The sequence below is a fragment of the Rhincodon typus genome, chromosome 34 (assembly GCF_021869965.1).
Source record: "Rhincodon typus isolate 14 chromosome 34, sRhiTyp1.1, whole genome shotgun sequence".
In the NCBI taxonomy this organism is placed as follows: domain Eukaryota; kingdom Metazoa; phylum Chordata; class Chondrichthyes; order Orectolobiformes; family Rhincodontidae; genus Rhincodon; species Rhincodon typus.
The window spans coordinates 15,931,054-15,942,085 of NC_063365.1; the positions used below are offsets into that span (position 1 = coordinate 15,931,054).

At 44.4% G+C, this 11,032-nt stretch overlaps 1 long non-coding RNA gene across 1 annotated transcript in view; it reads left to right on the forward strand.

Moving 5' to 3' along the window:
• The first annotated feature begins 3,360 nt into the window (after positions 1–3,360).
• LOC125486853 overlaps positions 3,361–11,032 on the forward strand; it is a 13,708-nt gene continuing 6,036 nt past the window's right edge. Inside the window, exon 1 of the long non-coding RNA XR_007265470.1 lies at positions 3,361–3,523. This is a non-coding gene — a long non-coding RNA (uncharacterized LOC125486853). The remainder of the gene's footprint in view (positions 3,524–11,032) is intronic.

The following is an 11,032-nucleotide window of genomic DNA, read 5'->3' on the forward strand; positions in this document are numbered from 1 at the left end:
GGTTCCCTCACCACCTGCTGCAGACCCAGTCTAGCAGCAATGTTCTTTAGAACCCGACCAGCTCGATCAGTAGTACTGCTGCTGAGCCACTCTTGGTGGTGGACTTTGAAATTCCCTACCCAGAGTACATTTTGTGTCCTTGACATCCTGAGTGCTTCCTCTAAGTGTTGTTCAACATTGAGGAGTACCGATTCATCAGCCAAGGAAGGATGGTACGTGGTAATCAGCAGGCGGTTTCCTTACCCGTGTTTAACCTGAAGCTATAAGGCTTCACAGGATCCAGAGTCAATGTTGAGGATTCCCAGAGCAACTCCCTCCCGACTGTATACCACTGTGCTGTCCCCTCTGCTGGGTTTGTCCCGCCGGTGAGCCAGGACATATCCAGGAATGGTGATGGTGGCGTCTGGGACATTGTCTGTAAGGTATGATTCTGTCAGTATGACTATGCCAGGCTATTCCTTGACTAGTCTGTGAGACAGCTCTCCCAATTTTAGCACTAACCCCCAGTTGTTAGTGAGGAGGACTTTGCAGTGTCGACAGGGCTGTTTTTGCCATTGTCTTTTCTGGTGCCTGTTTCGATTCCAGGTGATCTGTCCGGGTTCATTTCTTTGAGTCTTTGTAGCGATTGGTACAACTGAATGGCTTGCTGGGCCATTTCAGAGGGCAATTGAGAGTCAACCACATTGCTGTGGGTCCGGAGCCACATGTAGGCCAGACCAGGTGAGGATGGCAGGTTTCCTTCTCTGAAGGACATTAGTCAACCAGATGGGGTTTTCTAACAATCAGCAATGATTTCATGGTCATCAGTAGATTCTTAACTCCGTTCTTTTTCTGATTGAGTTCAAATTCCACCATCTACCGGGATAAAGCAGGCTGTTAGATTGGCACTGCATCCTCAAACATTCAGTCCCTTTACCACTGATGTTCAGTAGCAACAATCTACACACAGCATAAGCAGTAAGTGATAGACAGAGTTAAGTTGATCCCACAATGACTGGATTGATTGTACCAATTGTCGTACCATCTATAAGTTACACCACAATAATTCACTAAGGTTCCTTAGCACCTTCCAAACCCCAGGCAATTACCATCTAGAAGGACAATGGCAGCAAATACATGGGGAACACTACCACCTGCAAGTCTCTCTCCAAGCTATTGGCAATCCTCAGCATTACTGAGTCAAAATCCTGGAACTCCCTCCCTAATAGCTTTGTAGATGGATAGTGGTGGTTCAAGCTCATCGCTACCTTCTGAAGGGCACCTAGGGGTGGACAATTCATGCAAGCCCAGCCCACAAAGCACATGTCCCCAGATTAATTTTAAAAAACCTCGGGAAAATGACAGTCACCTGGAATATAGCATGAGTAAATTGTTGGAGCTGTGGGCTGAGAAGTGCCCAAGGACTGATGGACTTCATCATAGCATCTTAAAAAATGTAGCTAGTGAGTTAATTGATGCCTTGGTTCTCTTGGCTCAAGAACAGTCCCATTAGTTTGGAAGATAGGAAATATCACATCTCTGTTCAAAAAGGGAGGGAGACAGAAAGCACAGGATAGTTAACATCTATCCTGGGGAAAATGTTAGAACTATTAATGAAGTTGCAACAGGGCACTTAGATACGTTCAGCACAATTGGACTGAGACAACATGACTTGGGAAAGGAAAATCATGTTTAGACCAAATTATTGTAGTTCTTTGAGGAGGTGACATGTGCTGCGGATAAAGCAGAATTGGCAGATGTACTGTATTTGAGTTTCAAAAAATCCAAAGTGCCACATCAAAAGTTATTGTGGAAAATAAAAGCTCATGGTATAGATGGTAACATATTGGCATGGCTAGATAGGAAGTAGATGGAGGGCATAAATGAGTTTTTTTCAGATTGGCAAGATGTAATGAGTGGTGTAATGGGTTAGGTGTTGGGATTTCAGCTGTTTACGGTTTACATAAATAACTTGAGTGTAGGAACTGACGATATGATTGCTAATGACACAAAGATAAGAAAGTAAGTTAGAAGCTTATGTAAGGATAGTTTCTCTGACTTTTTTTGGGTAAGTGCAAGTCATGCTATGTTTGGTGGCACAGGTCCTTGTTGGATCTCAACCAAGCTCACTGCTTTTAATTGCCATTCCAATCCAGTGTCGAGTATCACATCATATCACCCATCCCAGTGTACCACTCATCACTCCAGGAGGAATTTGCCACTCATTGGACATCCACCTTAAGATCAGCATCCCTTGCACCCTTGCCATTTTCAGGAGCTTGCAGTGCATCTGGGGATCCCTGGCATCTGCTGGGTGACTGGACAGAGATGGCTGACAAGGGCAAGTTGGCACCAAAGTTATCTGAACGGGAACTTGGACACCTGGTTGACAGGGTGTTGCAAAGGAGTGCCATCCTCTTCCTGGAGGACGGACAGAGAAGGCCATGTCACTGCACGATATCTGCTAGGTCAGAGATCACCACCTGGGTCAGTGCCCTGTCCTAGGTTCGGAGGGCCTGGCAGCAGTGCTGAAAGAAGCTCAATATCCACTCCACCAAGATGCACATTGGTGAAGGGGGATATATGATAAGTGCCAATTATATCATGGGAGGAGAGTTATCAATGTGTGTACGTGGCATTGGCTCACACTGAAACGAATGTCTCCCCCCGTAACATTGCCCACTGTGTAGCAGGCTGTGTGCGTCAGATATTAAACAATACTAACCAGGAAAGAGGTTATAACAGAAAGAGCCTTGGATCAGAACCACACAATTGCAAGTTTCTGAAATTCTGATCATTCATGACCTTGATTTGCTATTGCACATTTGCTGCCTTGGTCACATAGTTGTTCTATCAACAGTAGGTTGATACTGGGGCTGCCAGCTCTAGTTGCATGCATTATTAGAAGTTTCATTACATGAATGAGCTGCTATTGGCGATAAATGGGAATGTGGAATTTGGAACACAGATAGATCAGTCTTGATTTTATTGAATGGCAGAGCAGACTTGAAGGGCTGAATGACCTACCTCTTCTCCTAATTCATATTCATATGTTTGTATGATCTCCCAGCTTGCCCAGTCAAAAAGTCTTGCTCCAACCCCTGCCACTCCCAGCATTCTTAATCATAAGAAACATGGTCAAAGAAAATGGAGGAAAAACACACAATTGTTTTAGGTTTTATTCCGGCTTGCTCACTGTAGTGATAAATATGTAATTCAAGGACGGTTGGCAGCTTTAGGATATCCTGATGTTTGAGTTTTCATGCCTTTGTCAACACCAGCTGCTAACATGAAGCAGCAGGAGTGCTGCTCACAGACCAGCAGATGGAGCCTGTAGCAAAGTACTGTACTTCTTTCATTGTGACAAAACCATCAGGAAACATGGCACAGCTTAGCCTGGCTGAAAATATTCACCATCTTAATTGGGTTCTGTTTCTGCAAAAAAGTGTCTATTGAAGACTAAACAGAATGGTTTGGTTACCATCAAATTTGTGAAGCTGGGGGAAGAAAACTGAAGAGATTAAAACATCAGCTGGCAGACAGAGTGAGTGAATACTACAAACCGTCAAGGGCTAGAAATCTTTTTATAATATTGACCAATAACCCCGAATGTCAGATGCCAGTTCCTTTTTGTGGTTGGATATTATTCTGTGATAAGGAAGAGAACAGCAGAGATAGCTGACAATGCCCTAATGTACGAAAGTAGGCTTGCAAGATATCGGATGTGAATTCTGGATACCTTGATGAAAGAAAGTGCATTAACTTAGCGCTTTCCCCTGTCTCAGACTTGTCCTAAAAAAACTTCATATGGCGAGTGTTAAATTACAAATTAGCTGTTATCTCATGAATAAAAATGTGATGAAAGATTAGTGAATCTATTCTTGATGATGTTGGTTAAGGGCAGAATTTTGAATGTGATCATGGGGAGAACTCCCTGCTTGCCCAAATGTGCTAAGTGATCTTTTGTGATCCACCAGAAGAGATGTTCAAGATCGCAGTTTAATACCTCGTCCTGAAATTAAACGTCAGCTTGCATTTAGTGTTCAAGTTCTGGGTTGAAACTTTTGTTTGCAATGAGACTGGTACTGACTGAATTGACTGTATACTTGTTCGCTCACCTCAGTTGTGCTGATTTGGAGATGTAAAATGCCTTCAGTCTAGTTCAATTGTAGCAATGTCTTGCAAATTCAGTTTGGAATTCACTCTGAGGGCTTTGATAAGCGGGTGAGAAAGAAGTGCTGTTTAAGAAACTGGAAGACGTGATGGAGAGGGCATTAATATTTGATAGTTAGCAAAGACCCAGTGAACTGTGGTGAATTTCAGGAGGGGTAGAAGTAACTTTTCTAGTCTGAATTATATGCTCCTGGTTGTTAGAAGCATTGATATGTTAATTGGATCCCAAGATGACAAAGGTTATTTTCTTAACTACATCCATTCTATCAGCGGTAAAACCCATGGTGTTGAAAGTCAGAAGATTATGAGTTTGCGTTCCAGTAGGACACGAGCGGAGAAAACAATGGTGGTATTTCAGTATGGTGCTGTTGCAGTGCTGCATTATTGGGATGTGCAATATTTTGGATGATGCACTAATCTAAGAATCCATCTGATTCTTAAGGGGATTTCTCCCAACATCCTATGTTTACCCCAGAAGTAAAATCATTCCCTATTCAATCTGTTGCTGACCATGGCGCCTTGCAATGCACTAACTGACACATGAATTAGCCTGCATAACGACAGTGACTACTTATATAAAAATCCACTGGACATGTTCTGAGGATATGAAAGCTGGCATATCAGTGGAAGCTCTCGTTCATCTCTGTTGAATCACTAAAAGAATAAGAGAACTCTATGCTAGAGAAACAGTCTTTGTTAGCGTTTCTATGTGAATGTAGACTGCAATTACTGCTCCAATTAATTCCTATTCAATAGCTATGTGGTGTTAACCTTAGCTTTCTAAAAATAATCAGTTCCAGTAAGAAGGGGCTTATACAGTTATTTTCAAGTTGTTATAAGTAAGAATTTGGAGGTGCATGAAGCATGTAAAAATCATAGCTATGCAGAGGTAACTTTCTGAATCTTGTGCAATCATTTTCCCATAATATACACTTAATCAGTCAAAACTCAAAAGAAATGTCTATGTCACATTGTCAAAACAATTGGCCTGAAGATACCAATGCAACAAAGAACCAATGAACAGGTTGATTCATATTATTCTTATGCAGTATTTGAAATTGATTATTTTACAAGTAGAATGTATCAATTTGATAGGAGCAGGGTGAGGACATTCAGTCCCTGTCAAGCTAATTTTATTACCAACAAAGACAAGAGGCAATAAATATTGGCCCAGCCAGTGATGCCCACATCCCATGAATAAATTTTTAAAACAGATCTGTACCTTAAATCCATTTGCTCACCTTTTAGTGCAAATTCATTGATACCCTGTACTAATAAAAATCTTTCAATCTCAGTCTTGAACATTTCACTCACTATTTGGGAGCGCAAATCTGACTTTGCCCCATTATTCATATAAATAAATGCCTCTTGAATTCACTTCTGAATAACTTCGTTCTAATTTTAGAACTATGTCATTATACTGGATTCCCCTATTAGAGAAAATAGTTCTCTGTACCTCATCTGTTGAATTCCATTCTTATTTTAAACACTTTGATAAGACTGTTCCTCAATCTTTGAAACTCGAGGAAATACTAGGCAACCTGTCCTCGTAAATTGACTTTGCAACGCTTGTATCTTTTTAGTGAATCTACGTTATATTCCCTTTCCGGTCAATGTATCCTTCCTGATGTTTTTTTCCAATTGAACTCCGGGTGTGATCCGACTGAGGCTCCGACAACTGAAACATAGCTTGCTGTTCGAGTATTATAGCTCCTTGAGAAAAAGGCCATCATATAATTATTCTTATACCTGTGACTAGCTTTTAGTGGTTTTTATATTTTGACACCTCCACAATTCCTAGTTCCTCCCGAAGAAAATTCTTTTCTTTTTCTTGGGTCCACATTAGATGACCACACTCCCCAGACTGCACTCAATCTTTTTTGCCCACTTTAGTCTTTAATGGGATGTGGGCATTGCTGGCATGGTCAAAGTTTATTGCCCATCCCCAATTACCCTTGAACTGAGTGGTTTGCGAGGCCATTTCTGAGGGTAGCTAAGAGCCAATCATGTTGTGGATCTGAAGACATACATAGGACAGATTGAGTAAGACTGTTATTTTCCCTGCTCAAAGTGCGTATAGTGAAGTCAATGAGTTTTTATGACAATCGATGATGGTCTCATGATCAACATTATTGACACTGGTTTTCAATTCCAGGTTTTACTTCAACCAGCTGCTGTGGTAGGATTTGAACCTGTAACTTTAGAATATTATCTTGAGCCTCTGGATTGTTAGCATGCCATTGGCCCTCCATCTTCCTAACTTTTGTAACTTAATGTTCGCATCTGCAGAATCTTCTGATCTCTCTAACTTGGTGTAATCTGCAATCTTGGACATAATACTCTACTCCTTCATCTAAGTCATTGATAACTAGAGTGAAAGGGTTGACACCACCGTATGTCCTGCGGGCAAGTCACATTCTGCCAATCATAATACTTTTCATTTATCTCTTCTTTCTGACTGTGTCCTCTCAACCAATTACCAACTCGTGTTGCAATTAAAATCCACCAAGGTTGTGCCATTTATTTAAAGCTCTTCCACCATTCTTTCACTAGTATTTTAAATGCCATAAAACACATAAGAAAGACAATGAGCAGCTATTAAAAGGCATCAACGCTAGCACATTTCCTGGGCAGAAACACTTCCTGCTTGCCCCTAAATGACAAGGCCACAGGCTAAGTTGTTTCTGCAATGTGCAGGAGCCATTTATTGCCTCATTAACTTGGCTGTTCTAATGTATACTAGTTCGTTCATCATTAAAGGTTCTATCAGTTGTGTAAATATACAGGTTATTCCAGAGCAGTACAGGATAAGCAAAACACAACAACCAGCCCACTTGTAGTGTGGCAAATGTCAGCTCACATCTTATAAAGGTCAGTAGTCAAGCAGCAGGGGCAGTTTGATGACCAGAAGGACAAAAATTGCATTACATTGTTTTGAACATTGATTTTCCTGGATAATATGCAAAAGAAAGCATTTTCTGTTCTATTGCTCATTCTATTGATGGCACTGAAGAATTATGGGTTAATATGTGGCCCTGTGCTCTAGCCCATTTGGTTGGTAAATGTTGCAATAAAATATGAATCTGTTGAATTGCTCTGAAATGTGTGAGCAATCAGTATAAACTAAATTATTGTAATTCAATAGTTTATATTCTGAAGAAGAGCTGTGATTGCGGTAGTGACTCTCAGTGAATAATAAAGTGGGGGCTGCAAGTGGGGAGATGGGAGTCATTGGCTTGGAGAGGAAATGCTGGACGATGCTATTGTGAACGATGGAGCTTGGGGGTCGAAAGAATGTATGATGATGGGCCCCATTCAGGATGATGAAAAATTTACCTTGTGGCCTTACCTAAAACATTACAGCTACCAGAGAACCTGACTTTCCTAACTGCTGCCTCAGGGAAAGCCAATCTCATGGTGGGGGCTCTTTGAAGGAGGAAGGCCCTTCATTTGCTTTTGGAAAGGGTTCAATGCTTGTTTCAGTTGTGGTCACTGGCATTGATCTTTCTTTTGGACTTCACTAATGTGGCAGAATACTTCCAGTTTGCAATGTGCACATGCCTCATACCTGCCACAATGGGGGTTCTTTAATGGCCTAATTGAACCTGGCTCAGTGCCAGCAGATATCACTTCACATTGCATCTGAACTGAAACCCAATTCCTCTTACTGAAGAATTCTCTTGCTGGACATTTCTGTATCCCATTGAGTGACTTATCTGAGTAGGATTGTCCAATTAGCGCCAAACTGGGGGAAATTCCCAAGTATGTGTGGGGGGTGTGAATAAGGGGAGAAGGGCTTTCATTTATATAGCAACGTTCCTAACTGCCGGATGCCCCAATCTACTTTACAGCCATTTAGTGTGTTTTAAATTTAATTGGCTTGACTCCATGACTTGAGCAAAAAGATCTCAGCTGCTATTCCTGTACAGGGCTGAGGGAGTGCTACAGTGTTACAGATGTTTTGGGTGAAAAGTCAGCTCATTCCAATGTTTGTAAAAGATCCTATGACACTATTTTTAAAAGGAGCACTGGGTAATCCTTCGTGATCCTTGCAAGTACTTACCATAGTCACATAGGGACTTTACAATTTCTGGTTGTCATGAAAGGTTCTATCTAAATGCAAATGTATCTTCCTTTTATGGTTTACAGTGATAAAGGATAACACGTGGATAGATTCTTTGAATTGGATAAATTAGGGGAATTGGGGGACGTATGCACATGAGTTGGTGTCAGAATGTTTTCCTTTTCACAGAGGGCCATGGACCTTTGGAATAAGTTTCTGGTTTGTACACTCGGAGTTATTTTTCTGTGATTGTTCATAGGCAAGCTGGATGAGTTCTTGAAATCAGGAGAGTGTTAAAGATAGGTGGGATATTATGTGGTATTCTGTGTAATCACTGCCATCTCCTGGAATGTGATTTGGTCACTTTCAAGACTGGAGAACAATTTCAAAAAATTCTTTTCTTCCCTGAAGTGTCCGAGGTATTTGGAGATAGTAGGAACTGCAGGTGCTGGAGAATCTGAGATAACAAGGTGTAGAGCTTGAACACAGCAGGCCAAGCAGCATCAGAGGAGCAGGAAGGCTGACGTTTCGGGCCTAGACCCTTCTTCACAAATGGGGGAGGGGAAGGGGTTTCTGAAATAAATAGGGAGAGAGGGGGAGGTGGATAGAAGATGGATAGAGGAGAAGATAGATGGAAAGGAGACAGACAGGTCAAAGAGGCGGGGATGGAGCCAGTAAAGGTGAGTGTAGGTAGGGAGTTAGGGAGGAGATAGGTCAGTCCAGGGAGGACGGACAGGTCAAGGGGGCGGGATGAGGCTAGTAGGTAGGAGATGGGGGTGGGGCTTGAGGTGGGAGGAGGGGATAGGTGGGAGGAAGGACAGGTTAGGGAGGCAGGAACGAGCTGGGCTGGTTTTGGGATGCCATAGGGGGAGGGGAGATTTTGAAGCTTGTGAAGTCCAGATTGATACATTGGGCTGCAGGGTTCCCAAGCGGATTATGCGTTGCTGTTCCTGTAACCTTCAGGTGGCATCGTTGTGGCACTGCAGGAGGCCCAGGATGGACATATCATCGGAAGAGTGGGAGGGGGAATTGAAATGGTTCGCAACTGGGAGGTGCAGTTGTTTAGCGCGAACAGAGCGTAGGTGTTCTGCAAAGCGGTCCCCAAGCCTTCGCTTGGTTTCCCTGATGTAGAGGAAGCCACAACAGGAACAGTGGATGCAGTATACCACATTAGCAGATGTGCAGGTGAACATCTGCTTGATGTGGAAAGTCTTCTTGAGGCCTGGGATGGGGGTGAGGGGGGAGGTGTAGGGGCATGTGTAGCACTTCCTGCAGTTGCAGGGAAAAGTGCCGGGTGTGGTGGGGCTGGAGGGGAGTGTGGAGTAGACAAGGGAGTCACGGAGAGAGTGGTCCCTCCGGAAAGCAGATAAGGGTGGGGAGGGAAAAATGTCTTTGGTGGTGGGGTCGGATTGCAGATGGCGGAAGTGTCGGAGGATGATGCGTTGGATCCGGAGGTTGGTGGGGTGGTACGTGAGGACGAGGGGGATTCTGTTTTGGTTGTTATTACGGGGAGGGGTGTGAGGGATGAGTTGCGGGAAATGTGGGAGACCCGGTCGAGGGCATTCTCGACCACTGAGGGGGGGAAGTTGCGGTCCTTGAAATACGAGGGCATCTGAGATGTACGGGAGTGGAATGCCTCATCCTGGGAGCAGATGCAGCGGAAGCGAAGGAATTGGGAATAGGGGATGGCATTTTTACAGGAGGGTGGGTGGGAGGAGGAGTATTCTAGGTAGCTGTGGGAGTCGGTGGGCTTGAAATGGATTTCGTTTTCTAGATGGTTGCCAGAGATGGAGGCAGAGAGGTCCAGGAAGGAAAGAGAGGTATTAGAGATGGTCCAGGTGAACTTAAGGTTGGGGTGGAAGGTGTTGGTGAAGTGGATGAACTGTTCGAGCTCCTCGTGGGAGCACGAGGCGGCGCCGATACAGTCATCAGTGTAATGGAGGAAGAGGTGGGGTTTAGGGCCAGTGTCGTTACGGAAGAGGGATTGTTCCACATAACCTACAAAGAGGCAGGCATAGTTTGGGCCCATGCCATGGCCACCCCCTTTGTCTGTAGGAAGTGGGAGGAATTGAAAGAGAAGTTGTTGAGGGTGAGGACAAGTTCGGCTAAGCAGATGAGGGTGTCAGTGGGGGGGACTGGTCGGGCCTGCGGGACAAGAAGATGCGGAGGGCCTTTAGGCCATCTTTATGGGGAATGCAGGTGTATAGGGACTGGATGTCCATGGTAAAGATGAGGTATTGGGGACCAGGGAATTGGAAGCTCTGGAAGAGGTGGAGGGCGTGGGTGGTGTCACGGACTTAGGTAGGGAGTTCCTGGACCAAGGGGGGAGAAAATGGAGTCGAGATAGGTGGAGATAAGTTCGGCAGGGTAGGAGCAGGCGAGACAATGGGTCGACCAGGGCAGTCAGGTTTGTGGATTTTGGGAAGGAGATAGAAGCGGGCGGTGCGGGGTTGGGGAACGATGAGGTTGGAGGCTGTGGGTGGGAGGTCACCTGAGGTGATGAGGTTGTGGATGGTTTGGGACATGATGGTTTGGTGGTCAGGTGTGGGGTCATGATCAAGGGGGCAGTAGGAGGAGGTGTCGGAGAGTTGGCGCCTGGCCTCGGCGATGTAGAGGTCAGTGCGCTATGCTACAACTGCACCTCCCTTGTCCATGGGTTTTATGATGAGGTTGGGATTGGAGTGGAGGGAGCAGAGGGCTGCACGTTCTGTGGGGGAGAGGTTGGAGTGGGTGAGAGGGGTGGAGAGGTTGAGGCGATTGATGTCTCGATGGCAGTTGGAGATGAAGAGGTCGAGGGAGGGTAGGAGGCCTTGGGGT